The following is a 15,173-nucleotide window of genomic DNA, read 5'->3' as shown; positions in this document are numbered from 1 at the left end:
ACGCCAAGAGTGACTTGGGTATGACAGCCCAAGAAGGAAGAAAATGACTTGAAACCTACCTTACAATTCTGGAATTTTAATTTGGAGAAATTCAATATAAAGTTCAGTCCTTACTAACTTTATGAAAACACGATTCTGGACACTTTAAAAGATGATTTGCAAAGCTTGTGTGTATGGCTTATATATAGCAATATATGCATTCTCTAGAAAAATTCACATTTTGGGGATAAGGAATTTCATTTCATTATAGTGTAGGGAGTTAAGGGCACACACTGGATCCAGATTGTGTGGGTTTGAATCCAAGCTCTGTCTCTGGCTGTGTGACAGTACAATTTATATAGACTGTCTGTGCCCCAGTTTCCTTATATTTGAAATGGTGGCAGTAATTGTACTTCCCTCCTGGGTTTTTGTGAGGATCAAATAAGTTAATGGACATAAAGCACTTGGAAGAGTACCAGGAGCATAAGGGCTACGTAAGCATGAGCCACCATTACCGTGCAGTTCTTTAAATTAAATTACATTTCCTTGAATTCCAGATTTGATTCCGTGCTCTTGCACGGAACAGGCTGGAAGGAAGGGGCGGGAATTCCCAGGGACAGATTGACAAAGATGTGGATATGCTGCCATTGTGGCTTGGTTTGTTCCTGTGGCTTTTCCTCTGTGCATTTCATGCGCCTGTCATATCTGCATTGTTCTCAGCAATTAGAAGGAGAGTTGAGAGGGATAATCATGTGTCGACTTGTCAGCCAGAAATAGAGCCACATGGTTGAGATGGTTTCAGAGACAAAGTCCTCCTCACCAGCGAGATGCCCTCAGTCGATACTGCTGTGGAGAGTCACATGCGTGCATAATGAAGTCTGTCCCTGTGTCTTCTTAGCCTGTCATATGTTGGTGCGCAGGTCCACAGGGAGACAAAGAATTCCCCTTAGCTGGTGGAGAACAGCTGAAGAAGTCTTGAATGCCATAGTGCTGTCCTTTTAGCAAGGCAGAAGACGTCTCCTTGTTATCCAGATGTAGCCAATAAATTAAGGTGATGATTGGTGCTGTCCATTATGACATAACAGTGGTTTGGAAGTATCTGAATGTTATTAAACAGGATCACAGCAGAATCATTGACATTTTAAAGATGTAAGAGCTGTTATAGATAAGCTGGTCAAGATATTTTACTTTCCTCCTGAGGAATCCAACATCCAAAAGTGTGAAATGAGTAGGCTTTACATATCTTCATAGTTAATAAGAAACAGAGACTGGTCTAAAAGATGGGGAACGTCACCTTATTGTGCTTTTTGCAATATCCTTTGCTACTTTTAATAAATTAGGACAGTTTTTAGAGCTGGAAGAACTCCATTCCCTGCCCCGCTCCCCGCCTGTCTTCACATTCTTTATTGAGCACCTACTCCATAAGCTTTATTCCAGAAGTTTATTTTCTAAAGAAAACAGATGAAAGAATAATAACTAAGTAAATCCAGTACTGTTTTAGAAGGAGGTAAATTGTATGGAAAATAGCCAACTTAAGTAGAATGATCAGTGTAGGCTGCCTCAAAAAGGTAACAATTAATGAAAGACAGAAAGAGGTAAGAGAGTTTCATGGGGTATATGGAGGAAGAATGTTCCAGGCGGAAGAAAAAAACCTATGCAAAAGCCTAAGATATTTCCTGGCATCCGGGGGCAGGGAGGAGAAACAGAAGACCGGTGTGGCTTGAGCTTAGTGATCGAGAGAGTATGAGTTATCAGGGAAGTGAGGAGACCTGGCATGCCGCTGGAGATAGGGGGCTCTCCCACCGGTTGGGGATGGAGAATCATTGCAGACTTTCGAGCAGCAGTGGAATTCAACATGCTTCAGGTTTCAAAGGAATCCCTGAGGAGATGTTACAGTAGCCTCATGGAGAGGGATCATGGTGGAAATGGCAGGACCAAAGAGGAGACGTTGCTGTAATCCAGACTTGAGGTTGTAGGAGTTCTAGGAGTGGGGTTTAAAGATTTTATTGAGTTGCTGGATTCTGAATGGATTTTGAAGATAGATTTTGAATGATTTAAACATGGGCTGGAGAAAAGATGCGAGAGATGCCAAGGATGATTTCTGACTGGGCAGTTGAAAGGATGAGGTTATCAGCTGAGAGGAGGGAGTCTGGCAGGGAAGAACTGAAGGTCATTTTGCTCAGTCTCCCCATTTCATCATGCCAAGTAAGTCAAGATGCTTGCCAGAATTAGAATGGTGGACATTATTTCCTGGTAACCATAGAAGAAGACATGCCTGAGAGTCCCCTGTAAAATCGATACAGTCATGCACTACCAGAGGTCTTACAAATGCAAAGGAAGAGTTACAGCAGAATCCGTGACATCGGCTAGAATGCCCTGTAACCCCATCCAGAACCCATTACGTGCGATGGAATTAAGCCCTGAGGGATGCTGGATAGGCTTCCAATGAACCAATTTACAAATCTTTTTGTGATTTCCTTTTAACTAACCTGGTTGTTCTGTGTTCGCATTTCTGTTCAAGGTATTCCCTTTTCAGGAGAGCAAATGACCCCATTCCTCTTACAGCTCACTGTTGGGGACCTCTGAAACTTTATTTCAGGAGTCCACTCACCTTAGATTTCTTCTGTCCCTAAACTGAACTAAGTACCCTCCTCTGGGCTTTTGCAGAATCCAGTGTTTTCCACCAATTTCCCACAAGCTCTGTTTACATAGTACCTACATGCCTCTCTTCTTCAAGATCTAGGGTTTCTTTTGTGCTTGTATACATGGTGCACACAGTGGCATATAATAAGTGCTGTATGATTATTAAGTAGAAGTACTGTCTGTCTCTGGTATAGAATTTTTTGCTTCTCCATTAAAATCTTAATTTTCTATGTTTCTTATGAAAAGACACAACACAAATAGTAGAAGATACTTATTCTCAAATTGCTCTTCAAGCTAACAAGGTGTCAGCTGTTTCTTGTCTCACTGAATACCCATTCTCTCTACTTTTTGGGGCAAGTGTACAGGCAGTGACATCAGATAAAAGGCAGTTTTTAAGAGAGGAGTAATAGTGAAAGTCCTAGACAATCCACTTTGTTTTCCTGATTTTCTAGCACTTCAGGTAGTATGAAGCCCCCTTCACTGACCAAGGTGGTGGTCACACATTTCTGAAATATGCAGTCCTCTGCTCAGCCTGTGCCTGTAGACTTTTTACCGCCCTGTCCTCTGCTGCACCCCAGTTTTCTCCACTACACAAGGTGCTCAAGTTCTCCTTTTTTAGACAGTTCCAATATAACAATCATCGCCTTAATATCTTTAATACTCGTGTGTACTCAAACATCCCTCCTCTTACATAATCATTTCATTGTTTCCGTTGTGTGTGTTTTATGTCCCAGGAGAGATGGTCTCCTATTTGCTTTAATTTACTTCTCCATACCTAGAGAAGCATGTTAAGCACTTACTAGCTATACGGCCCTGCGTTCGGAGTGGTGGGGTTAAAGGAGATTGATAGAGCTGGTTTCTGTCCTGTAAGAGCTTGATCTAGTCAAAGACATCAAACACTTGCCATTATCTAGAATACAAAGTGGTATAGGAAAAGTTTGAAGAGTGAACACTTAAGCCGGTGGAGGTCAAGGGAGACTAATGGCTGAAAAGGAATGGAATCAGAGGCATCTTCGCTAAGATGGAGGTTAGAGGCGAGCTTTGAAAGGTACATACAGTTCTGACGGGAGCAGGTAGTTTAGGTGAAAGGAAAGGCGTTTGAGCAAAAGAGCCAAGAGCAAAATGGGCATGATGGGCACAATGATGAGTAGACTAGTGTGGTATGAAGGGACTCATGGATAGCTAGCATTTATGAAGCATGGATTGTGTACTCAGTATTTTTTGTGTGTTATCTAAGCGTTACCAACCCTGCCCCCCCCAAAAAACCCCACATGCTGGGTACTACTACCGTCCCCCTTCTAGAAGAAACTGATGGAACAGAAGAAACCGATGGTCCCGAAATGAACTGAACGAGAAGAATGGTGATGATGATAATCAGAGTGGGAGAGAGGGAGCAGGAAGGAAAGCACAGGTATTAGACTAAGGGAAAGAATTCCACAGGACTAATTCAATGTAGGAAGGAAGGAAATGATTCTGCACACATTAGTGTTTTAGCGGTTGTTAAATTAAGGAACTTCTGAATGACAAGCATTTACATGGTGCATATTTATTGTGTCCTGTTAAGTCTTTACTCATGTACAGAATCTGTAGATTTACGATAGGAAGCAATTTGGGCTCCAATTTCCAGGAGGCATTCATTGTTTCTTCCTGATGGAGCCACTCAATTAAATAATATTAATTGTTCTTTTGGTATTGTATAAAAAATAACATTGATAGGATATAGAACTTAAAGGCATTTTTATTTTAGTTTTTGTTGAGATTATTCATTGTTGCTGATAAATCAAAATCCTTTGAGGATGTATATCCTCAAATAGGCCCCAGTAATTTATGTGCTGAGATTTGTTTTGATGTGGAAATTACATGTGGAATTTGTGGTTACCCAATCTAGTATACGGTCTCTGTGTAGTATATTCATAGCACACTACTTGCATAACAAATTCTTTTTGTTAGTGATGCTGTGGTTGAATTTCCAGCTTATAATAAAATTATTACCAAAAGCCTGTAGAAAACCATGTTCCTACAAAATCATGTTAATTTTTTTTTCTCTGTTTTCATGGAATATTCAAGCAAAGCAGTACATTCGTTAAGTTCCACAAGTTCCTTCAGTTCGTTCAAAATATGAACTCTGAAGTACTGCAGTTATTAGAAGATTTTGGCAGAGCATTAATAATGACATTCTCAATTTGTAGCTCTTTCATCCATGTAATTTTAGTGATATATGTAGTATGTTCTAGGGAAAGGAATATTTCAGGATTAAAGAGGCAATCAATATGTTGGTGCATTTATTCAGTTTTTCAAATTGGCTGAATGGAAGGAGGCAGTACAGTTTCTGCTAGCATTTCTCAGAAACAAGCCATTGATACTGGAGGTTTAATCAAACATAACCCGCTGTAGATGTAAGTAGCTAATGTTGGAAATACTTCCTTCCTTAGTTGTGTATTTAAAGCAGTGATTCCTAAGTTAATATTATTAAGAAGCTATTATTTTTTAGAATCAGGATAAAGAAAGTAGAATGAAAATACTTGCAGTGATTAAAATAAGCATAAAAAACAAAAAATTGAGCAAAAAGTTGAGTCTATTTTAATGTGATTAGAATGTGTAATATTTTCTATCCAAAGATGCATTGCCATTTGAATTAAAATTCATTCAGTGATTAAAAAAAAATTCCAGTTTCTGTTCTTTTTTGCCTACTGTCTGATCTGGATCTTAGGTTTCTTTTGTAAACAGTTTTTTTAGTTCTGCACCAAAATTCCTTAGCATCCAAAGCAGTCGTTTAAAGAGAAGGTTGAATTTCTCCATTTTGCTTAGAAATTAGGATTTAGTTCTACGTGCTTCCCCTTAACGCATGCTAGGCGTGTACACTTTGCAAATTCAGGAGCACTTACTCCATCACAGACTTTAACGTCACGTGATCAGGGGAACCTGGGGCAAAGATCCCAGACAGACTGTTCTTTGCATTTCAAAGCCTGCCCTCTTGTGCCCTGCATCCAGGAGAAGAAATGGAAATCACCAGTAACCCCAAGTGAAAAATCCCTCTAGGAACAGTGCAGGGAGGGATTCAATTTAAGTCCGTTGACTTTTGCCTTTGGTTTCAAACTTGCAAATGGAAACAACATTTTCATAGTTTTCAAGGGAAAAAGTGAGAAATTGGTTCCGTGTCCCTATTGTATCACTTTTAGTTTGCCTTGAACTGCCTTAATGCAGAAGGAACTCAGCAACACCACCCAAACTCTAGGTGGTTATTACCTAGTCTGTTTTTGTTGTATAGGGTGTGTATATATGGTCTCTGTGTAGTATATTCATAGTGGAATGAACAGCGGAATGATTTTTTAATGAATTTAGTCAAATTTGCGAAAAGTAGCATTTCCTAGGGAAACATACTGATAAGTGATTTCCTCACCACGTATTAACACTATCCCTGCTTCTCATAGCACTGTGGGTTTAGGAAGATACAGTAGTTAAGTGCTTGCTCGGAAGATGCTTTAAAGACTTAGAATGTACTTGTGTCTTCTTTCCTTACCGTTTGATCATTTGTAAGATCTTCTCTCATCCTTCATCATTAAAAGTGGCTGCCTGATGTTGACGGCCGAAGCATAGCTGTTTCACACGGATCATCAGTCGCAAAATGCATCATGTCTCTGAATGTTTTATAAAAAGGGTCTCATGACATTTTCCCATAGATGATGCTGATGGTAAGAAGGAAGGAGGATGTCTGTGCTGCTCTTTTGAAATGCTAGGTCTTGGTTGAAGGTCTCAACTGTTTAATACCTGGGAAGAGTCCCAGCCAGGATTTCCTGGTGAGATTTATTGCACTTTGAGTTGTCAGCAGAGTGTTTCCTCCAGCCGAGCTCAGGGAGGTAATCCAGTTTAGATCACTAATGGGTTTCAATCAGGAAGATACGAGTGTAGGTGGTTGAAGTGTCAGGTTGTGTTGGCCTCTGACGGTGTGCCAGCTGGGACTGACCTGTCCAATGAGTATTTGCATTAGATACTCTCCTAGATTACCAGTTTCCCCATACAGCGTGTCTCACTGGCATGTTGGGACCGTTTCTCATGTTGGAAATGTTTATCATGCTCAAGACATCATAAAATCACAGATCATTTATTGGCATAATTAATTATGCCAAGCAATATTCTCATTGTTTATTTTAGTTTCTGCAACAAAACAATCCATTTTCTGTTCAGTTTCTATACTCTTAGATTCCTATTGTTTTGAAGAAGTAGGAGGTGTCTGCTTCTCTGTAGACATTGCTGACTCTGACCACCTACAACTTTAGTTTAGAAGTAGAAAAAAAGAGAAGACACATTGGTAGCGGTAGCCTTTATTATTATAATCAGCATGGATCCAACTTCTATTAACAACAGTAAAGTCCTCTTTCTGTTTTCCTTTCATTTAATGAACAGTTTTGGAGGGATTATGTGGAATAGTTCCTTAATATTCGTTGATAGAATGTATTACATAAAGGTATTTATAAGGAAATAGAGTATATGAGGCTTCCAAGACAGAGTGTAACACTGATGTATGGAGAAACTCAAGGGATATGTTGGCAACTGAATCCCTTCTGGGAATTACTTCTGCAGCCTCAAATATCCCTTTCGTCATACTATTTTGTATTGTTCTAGATGGCCATTATCCATTTCTCACTCATGATGAGGATGGGGTTGATAAAGGACCAACAGGAACATTATAGGGGAAAGGGGGCAGGAAGCAAAAGATAGAATAAGGTGTGCCTACCACATGGTATTTTTGCCAGTTGTATTGATTTGGACTTGTCGATAATGTCCCAGATGTCTTAAGGATTTGACAAATATCTTTTTGTTTCCTTCTTGCTGAGGTCCACTCTGACCCTCCCACCAGGACCAAAAGGAAATAATGAAAGAAAGAGTATAGCTTAGTAAATCCCACATTCTGTCAATATAGAACTGTTTTGTGTGGACACCAGAAAGAGAAAATCACCAGGAATTCTGAAGGCAACATTTATGTTGAATCGTTCAGGAAGCTTAAAATCCAGGGGCTAACTCCAGAAAGACGTAGATCAGATCAGTAAAGTGAGATTGGAGTTAAGCAGCTTTTCTCTGCTCTGTACTGACATTTGAGTTAATAGAATGGCTTCAAGTGGATTTGTTTAAAATATTACAGTTCATCTGATGTTCGGTTAAAACATAGCTCATTACTTACTTTGGAGAAATGATTGAAATTGGTCTTACCAGGCCTTTCAAAATGCACAGTTTTGCCTCATGGCGTGTCCTAAAACAGGGAAGTGTGGCTGTCCTAGCTAGGCGGAACCCTAAGCCTGCCATTTAGCGATACTGTTGCTTGTGGCCATTCTTATATTTATTAGAGTGGGTTGGAAAAGCAAAAATTGCAAAAGAAAGAAAACAATATATAATATATTCTGACGTTTTTCATTCCTGTCCCATGGAGTTATGTATATTTGTCAAAATCATATCTGGCTGTGTATTCGATTTTATATCTTGCTTTTAAAAATTTGATATTATATAATGAGCATTTTTACGTCATTAAATTTTGAATACCTGAGCTTTTCTGCTTGACTTATTATGCCATCAAGTATTCCTGTTGATTTTGAAGGATTTTCTTGCTTAATGAAAGTACTATTGAAGTTCCTTCTCTTCTGCCTCTTGATACTAATTCTGCCCACACAGACCTGAGCTGCTTTGGGCATTTGATCATGTGCAGGTACAGCTAAGTGTGAGATGAGGGGATTTGGAGGTTGACCTGCCTTCCAGCTTGAGGGCCAAATAGAGAGGCAGGATTGGAAGCTGTAAATTCATTAAGTTTTGAGCCAAAAAAAAAAAAAATGCTTCTATATGGTATCTGCCTTTGTCTGACTTCTTTTGCTTACCATAATACCCTCTAGCTTCATCCACGTTGTTGCAAATGACAAGCTTTCATTCTTTTTAATGGCTGAGTAATATTCCATTGTGTGTGTGTGTGTGTGTGTGTGTGTGTGTGTGTGTGTACCATTTTTTTGTGGAATTTAAGAAACAAAACAAATAAGCAGAGGAGGTCGGGGAGAGACAGATTGGTAAAGCAAGAAACTTTTAACTATAGAGAGAACAAACTGACAGTTATCAGAGGGGAGGGGGTGGGGGATGGGGAAACGGGATGGGGATGAAGGAGCGCACTTGGGATGAACACCAGGTGATGTATGGAAGCATCAGATCACTGGAAACTAAATTTAACTGTACGTTAATTAGCTGGAATTTAAATAAAAACTTTAAAACAATGCTACCAAACGAAATCTACAGCTTTTCCTTGCTCTTCTTCAGCTAGTTCCTCCGGCCTCTCCTTCCCTCTACATGCTCCTAAGAAAGTAGCAGGAAGGGCTCTCACTGGTATTTTGGAATTACTCCATGGTTGTCTGCTCACCGGTTCCTGCCTCTCCCCTCACACTCCTGTCAAAGTTCGACCTCCCTGCAGACAGGAAACCATATCTAGGTCTTAGAAATCGCAGATGTTCTGCAGAGAGAGTGAATGATCAATGAGTTTATCAAAGTTAAAACTGTATGGGTGATGTCTTAGAAATAGTGAGGGACTTTGACCTCTGTGATATTGCAGCACAGAGAGAAGGCTCAGGGAGCATTCGCTGAGGGAGTGAACCCTGACCAAAGCAGTCTCAGCCTCCGGAGGGTGGAGGCGCGCAGAGGCTCCGGGTTTGGCTTCAGATCACACATGGCTCAGGGAGGAGGACAGCCTCGTCCGGGCTTTCTGTGGCGGCCCCAGGACCTGGGGTGGCTGGGGACACTGGCGGTGAGGCTGCACTCCGGCATCTTTCCTTATGTAATTATTGTTCCTTCTCTCCTGAGTACTGTGTTCATTTGGGTTTATTTTTATGCTGCTTTATTCTTAAGCAAATTAAAAGGAAATAGCAGCCTTGGGTGGTTCTAGGCCAACTGTTTTGCCTGGTGAATATTGCAAGGGAGCTCAGTAGCAGAGGCCAGGAATTATTTTTGCTTTCCCTTACGCGTTCCTTTGTTGTTCCTCATGGTATTACAGTGAATTCTGTCTCAGGATTCCTTCTGCTGCTTAGGAAGATTGACATGTGGGGTCTTACCCGGAAATGCAAAGGCTGATTTGGACAAGGGACTTCTTTGTTCCCGGTATCTTGCATCAGAGAGCCTTCGTCACAAATGAGAGGGGTGGGTTAGGGGTTTCCTGGGGATAACTTTTGGTCTACACTTCAGGGAAAACCATGCCTTAATTACTTAAGTTCAAATGGAATATGGTCATTTTCGTAATCAACAAGGTGATTTTCATCTCAAAATGCTTAAAAATGTTAAGCAGCATAGACACACACACACATACATACTACCAATTTAATACCATTTTTCTGTTTTGACTAAATATAAAAATTCTAAAAGCAGGAAGGAACTAATACTGTCAACATTTCACAGATTTCTAAAGAATGAGTGTTTTAAGATGGATTTTCTTTGAAATCGTTCAATAACGAAATTTAAAGAGCTTTAAATTAAACAACACTTTGGTTAGTTAATTCAATAAAGAGCAAACCAACGTGACATGAACATGTTTATGTGATTTGTATGCACTTGAAGCAACAAAGAAGATTGGTTCCCCATGTTACTTTTCCAGACATCCTTTTGACACCAAACTGTACTTGTCAAAGATGTCCTATCATTTCCTTTTTTTTTTTTTTAATTTATTTATTTACTTGAGAGAGAGAGTAGGCATGGTGCAGGTGGGGCCAGGGAGGGAGAGAGGGAGAGAGAGTCCCAAGGACGCTGAGCGTGGAGCCTGACCCAGGGCTTGATCTCAAGACCCTGAGATCAAGACCTGAGTCAAAACCAAAAGTCCGAGGCTTAACCGACTGCACCACCCAGGCCCCCCATCTTGTCATTTTCTTCCTGAATTAACCCTCCCTCTGCTTACCTTGAAATCGGAATCCTTCTTTCTGACCCTTCTCCAATATGTGATTTTCATCACCTACTTTTTTTTTTGTCATCAAGCATTTTTTACTGCTTATAACACCTTCTTTTTCTTAACATTAATCTCATTACTCTGCTATGCTGCCTTCCTTCACTGTCAGAATATCTCACATGAAAAATTCTAGCAACTGTGGAACCCCCCAAAGCCTAGATTAAACCAATTACGCCACATTTCTGTTACTGTTTATAACAGCAGCACTCTAAACAATTCCAAATGTCCACCATTTACTGGTTAAATGAGTCACAGTGTATTATCGAATGGATATTTATGTACCCAAAAGATTAATTTACATATGCATAGTGCATTTTTAAAATTAAAAACATGTTTTCTTTACTTAACGTATTGTCTTTCATCTGAACATTGAAAAACATCTTGTATTATTGACCTTCACAGCACCACTCTTCTGTTATCCTCATTCAAATAATAACCATAATAACAGCTATTAATATGATTATTGTAATTATGATTATTATGCTCTCTGAGGTAGTTAGCCAAGAGAAGCTAGTGAAAAGAGCTGGCAAAGGACCCAAGTACTCCTGATACCCACACTCCCCCCTCTTGAAAGCTGTAAACAGAAAGAACACTTTTTTCGCCCTTTTTTTTAACTAGCCTCAAATGATAAATCATTTGCTCTATAAAACAAGGATGTCCAAATTATTCTCACTGAACTTAAAAGTTAAAATTGAATTGTGTTTAAAAATAAGCACCCAGTGTGGCCATTGCATTTGCACATACAATTAAAACAAGTAACAAATCCTAAATGTATCTTTTAAACCGTTCAGTGTCAGACCACAAAGCAAATTATTTTAAAGAAGCCAAATGATCTCAGCGACTGAAGGGATATCCCCCATCCAGCCCATGGAAATTGATCATGAATCATATACTCTCTAATTTAAAATCCCTTTCAAAGCTTCATAAAGTTTCCAATTAAATTACTTTTTATAATATAGATGTGGCACTATTGTAAGAGGGGACAGACGATAGAGTTTGTCATTTTATCAGGTAAGACCTCGCTAAGTGGAGCCATAATAGAATCTGATGTTCTGAAGACTTCTAGCTTATCGACACTTGAGTAGATTAGATGATACTTGCGCAGTGAATGATAGCATCTAACAAGTAATTTAAAAATGGTTATGTTTTGCAAATCACTGTCTTCTGTGTTTACAATTCCTGCCTTTTCTTTGGAGGCTTCAAAGAATAAATAGCAAGTTGTAATCTTAAAATGATGGCTCTTGGACAGTGGAAAATGGATTTAAAAAAACCTCTTCGGTCCTATATTTTCTCCCATGAGGTCCGTTCCTATCTAGAGACAGTGCGTCGGATGGGGGGGAAAAGAATTTGCTCTCGGTTGACTGCTGCAGTGCATTTGGGACTGTCTGCACTCGGAAAATCCTTTGCATGGCTCCTCCTCATTTCTAAGGTCTCATGAATCATGCAGTGGACTGGAAGTATCCTGTTTCAAGATCAAGGTTATTCGATAATGCACCAGAATGACACTGAAGCTTGAACGCTCTTTGTCCACTGCCACAGGGTGCAGAGGACACTTCTCACTTATAAATGTAAGGTTCCTCATATGGATGGAAAAAATGCTGTAGCAAGCCTTTTACGAGGCTGAAATTCAGTGTGTCCTGAAGAAAACTGAATAAAGCAATTTTAAATCCTTTTAATGTATTGTACCCATTTTATGGGTTTTTTTACTCTGACTCTAACTTTATACTAATACACCGGGACCAAAGATATTTCTGTGGAAGCATCTATTATTGGCCTCTTGTTTTTAACCCTTTACAAGGCTCTTGGAAGAACTAAATATAATTTCATATGTATATTTGTTTCATCAGTGCAGTCCAGTTTTATTATTTTAACTAAGGAATTACGGTTTTGACCTGCAAGGGGTGACCGATGCTAACAAACGTGATGTCGTTAAACAAACCTGTAATCATTCCAAGTCCAAGACATGGGCAGAAAGTAAGAAGTGATGTGTAGGGGTACCTGAGTGGCTCAGCGGGTTAAAACCTCTGCCTTCAGCTCAGGTCGTGATCCCAGGGTCCTGGGATCAAGCCCCGCATCAGGCTCTCTGCTCAATGGGGAGCCTGCTTCCCCCCGCTCCCTGCCTGCCTCCCTGCCTACTTGTGATCTCTGTCAAATAAATAAATAAAATCTTTTTTTTTAAAGTGATGTGTGATAAGTCTAAGAAAGCATAACTGAAGTTCATTAGTCATGCTAGGAAGCTCATGAAAGTTTTCGACTGCATCTCTCCTCGCCAGGAGCATTGACTCCCCCTTGTTCAGTGTGCAGTTTTAGAGAACTCTTAAGGGAAATTAATAGGCAATGAATGACAGCAGTGATTTTTAATGTGTTGTTTTAAAGGCTTCTCCATTTCATTAGCACATGGCAACTGAAAAAGGTTTGGGACAATTTCATTCTGACACAGGAACCTGCTTGAGTAAGTTCTCTTGATGGTGTTCTTGGAACCGTTGTTAAAATGCCAGAAAGATCCAGGCAAGGCCTGATGTCCTACTGCACACCTGCCTTTTTCCTTCATAACAAATGCAATTTTTAAAATGGTGACGATGTTACTTTTATTTCTTAGAATTACAGAAGTTAAAATAGTGTCATGTAGCATGAACAGTTTTCTGCCCCTCCACCTCACCCCCCCCAACCCCCGCTGGCATTTTGAAAGTGATGAGACCAAGACTCGATGTTGAGTGACTTGCCCTCGGTCTCATAAGAGAGGGGTGGCTTACTTGAGTTGAGCCCAAGTTGGCTTCCCAATCGAGTGTTGTATCTGCTCCCCTGAGGCATTCCTCCATCATATCCGTGGGTCAAATGGACAGAGTGGTCTGATTTTGTATATGAAATGTCACTGCAAAAAAGAGTGACAGGGTACAAAAAATGCAATGAGGAAAGAATGGCTTTTGTAGTGCTGAACTGAACACTGTCCAGCAGTGGGTACCATTCCCGTTACTGGCCATAAAAAGAGTAAGACCACATCCACTTACGTTCTGGTCGAAAATTACTCTCTAGGGTTCCCCGGTCACCCAACAACCAAGCTGTATTTTTTCTTGAGAATTTTGAATTCGAAATATTCGTGGTTATTTTTTTCTTTATTTTTTACACAAAGAACCCTTCTCCTATAGTGTATACCTACTTATTTGCACAAGATTTTTTTTAATCACAGGTAAATTTTGGTTAAGACCTCTTACACATTAATCAAGAGGATGATTTTATGGATGTTCTTAGACGTTGTTCAAGCCTTTGTCAATTTGATTTTTCGTAAGATTCCTTTTTCACCTAGGAAATACTTGCTGCCCAGATTTGAATGAGGGTAGTTTGCCTGTCTACAGATAAAAACATCCTGATTGTAGTCAGAGGAGTCTAGAGTGAGATCCTTAATTCAAATTTGGACTGTCTGAATTTTTCATCTCTGCTTAGCTGTATATTATTGAGCAACAGCTGTATTCCAGAACTATTGTAAGTGCTTGAGAGGAGAGAATAGGGAGAAAGGATGGCCTGCTTGGTGTGGGTGTGTTGAGGGGGAGGAGTTGTTGGGGAGGGAAAGAGAAATATGACAGTAAATGCAATCATGGTAAAGCTTTTAATGAGAGCAGGTATATGATGAATAAAATATAGTAGTTTATTATTTCACCAAGCAAGTGCTTTCTTGGTTGTAAGATACTCAAGAGTTTTTCATGTTAATTTGGTCTTCATTGAACTTACTAAATAAGAAGAGCCCATCAATCCCTCTCTTTTCAGTACATATGGAGAGAATTGGGAATACTTGCATACTTTACCAATTCTTTCACTCACTTGTATGTACCTGATAGCATGACAATAACAATAATTAGTAAAATTAATAATAGCAATTATTGTTATCATTTTAATAGTCATGATAAATGAAGGGGGCTGGGAAGGTCAATTCTGCCCCATAGCCAAACCCATGTGTCTCATTCTGGTATTTTAATGACCCCTTAATTGATGTTATCCACTGGTCATAACAAAAGTTGGTGCCTCCAATGCTTTCTATGGGATGGCCTCCAAGGTTTGGGGAAAATACAAAAGAAAGATACCTGGGAACTTGTTTCTGATAAGTGAGTAATCATGAACCACAACATGGCTATGTGTTGACCTTGGGAAGGCTTTGTTACTTCACGAGGTGAGATTATATAACATTTCGCCCTCTACCTACTCCCCCCCTGGCAGACTTACTGCCATTTAGGTTATCTTTCTCACAAGGAAACTCTACATTCTCAATAGGATAGAAATGTACACATCTCGATTTTAGTTTCCACTCTCCCCAATTACTAGCCCTGTGTCCTTTGGTAATCACTTCCTTAATTTTAGCATTTTCATCTTTCTTCTCTCCAATGAAATTGATGTACTTCTCTTGTGAGGGTGAAATGAGACGATGTGTGGGAATGGGGTTTTGTAAACTTTAACATGATTGACACTTAGTATTAGCCCTGGTTTTATCCAATGTGCATATATTGACTTACGCCACCACTCTGTTCTTGACTTGTCCTGTGTGCCCGAGGAACGTCTAGTATCGGTAGTCAGTTCAGTAATTCATTACTGTAATGCGGGTCTG

At 39.8% G+C, this 15,173-nt stretch overlaps 1 protein-coding gene across 9 annotated transcripts in view; it reads left to right on the top strand.

Moving 5' to 3' along the window:
* Window positions 1-15,173, top strand: part of NRG1 (neuregulin 1) — a 1,111,365-nt gene that overhangs the window by 994,877 nt on the left and 101,315 nt on the right. The gene's annotated exons all lie outside the window — the stretch shown is intronic.

The sequence above is a fragment of the Meles meles genome, chromosome 2 (assembly GCF_922984935.1).
Source record: "Meles meles chromosome 2, mMelMel3.1 paternal haplotype, whole genome shotgun sequence".
NCBI lineage: Eukaryota > Metazoa > Chordata > Mammalia > Carnivora > Mustelidae > Meles > Meles meles.
This window is presented reverse-complemented; position numbering and strand designations above follow the sequence as displayed.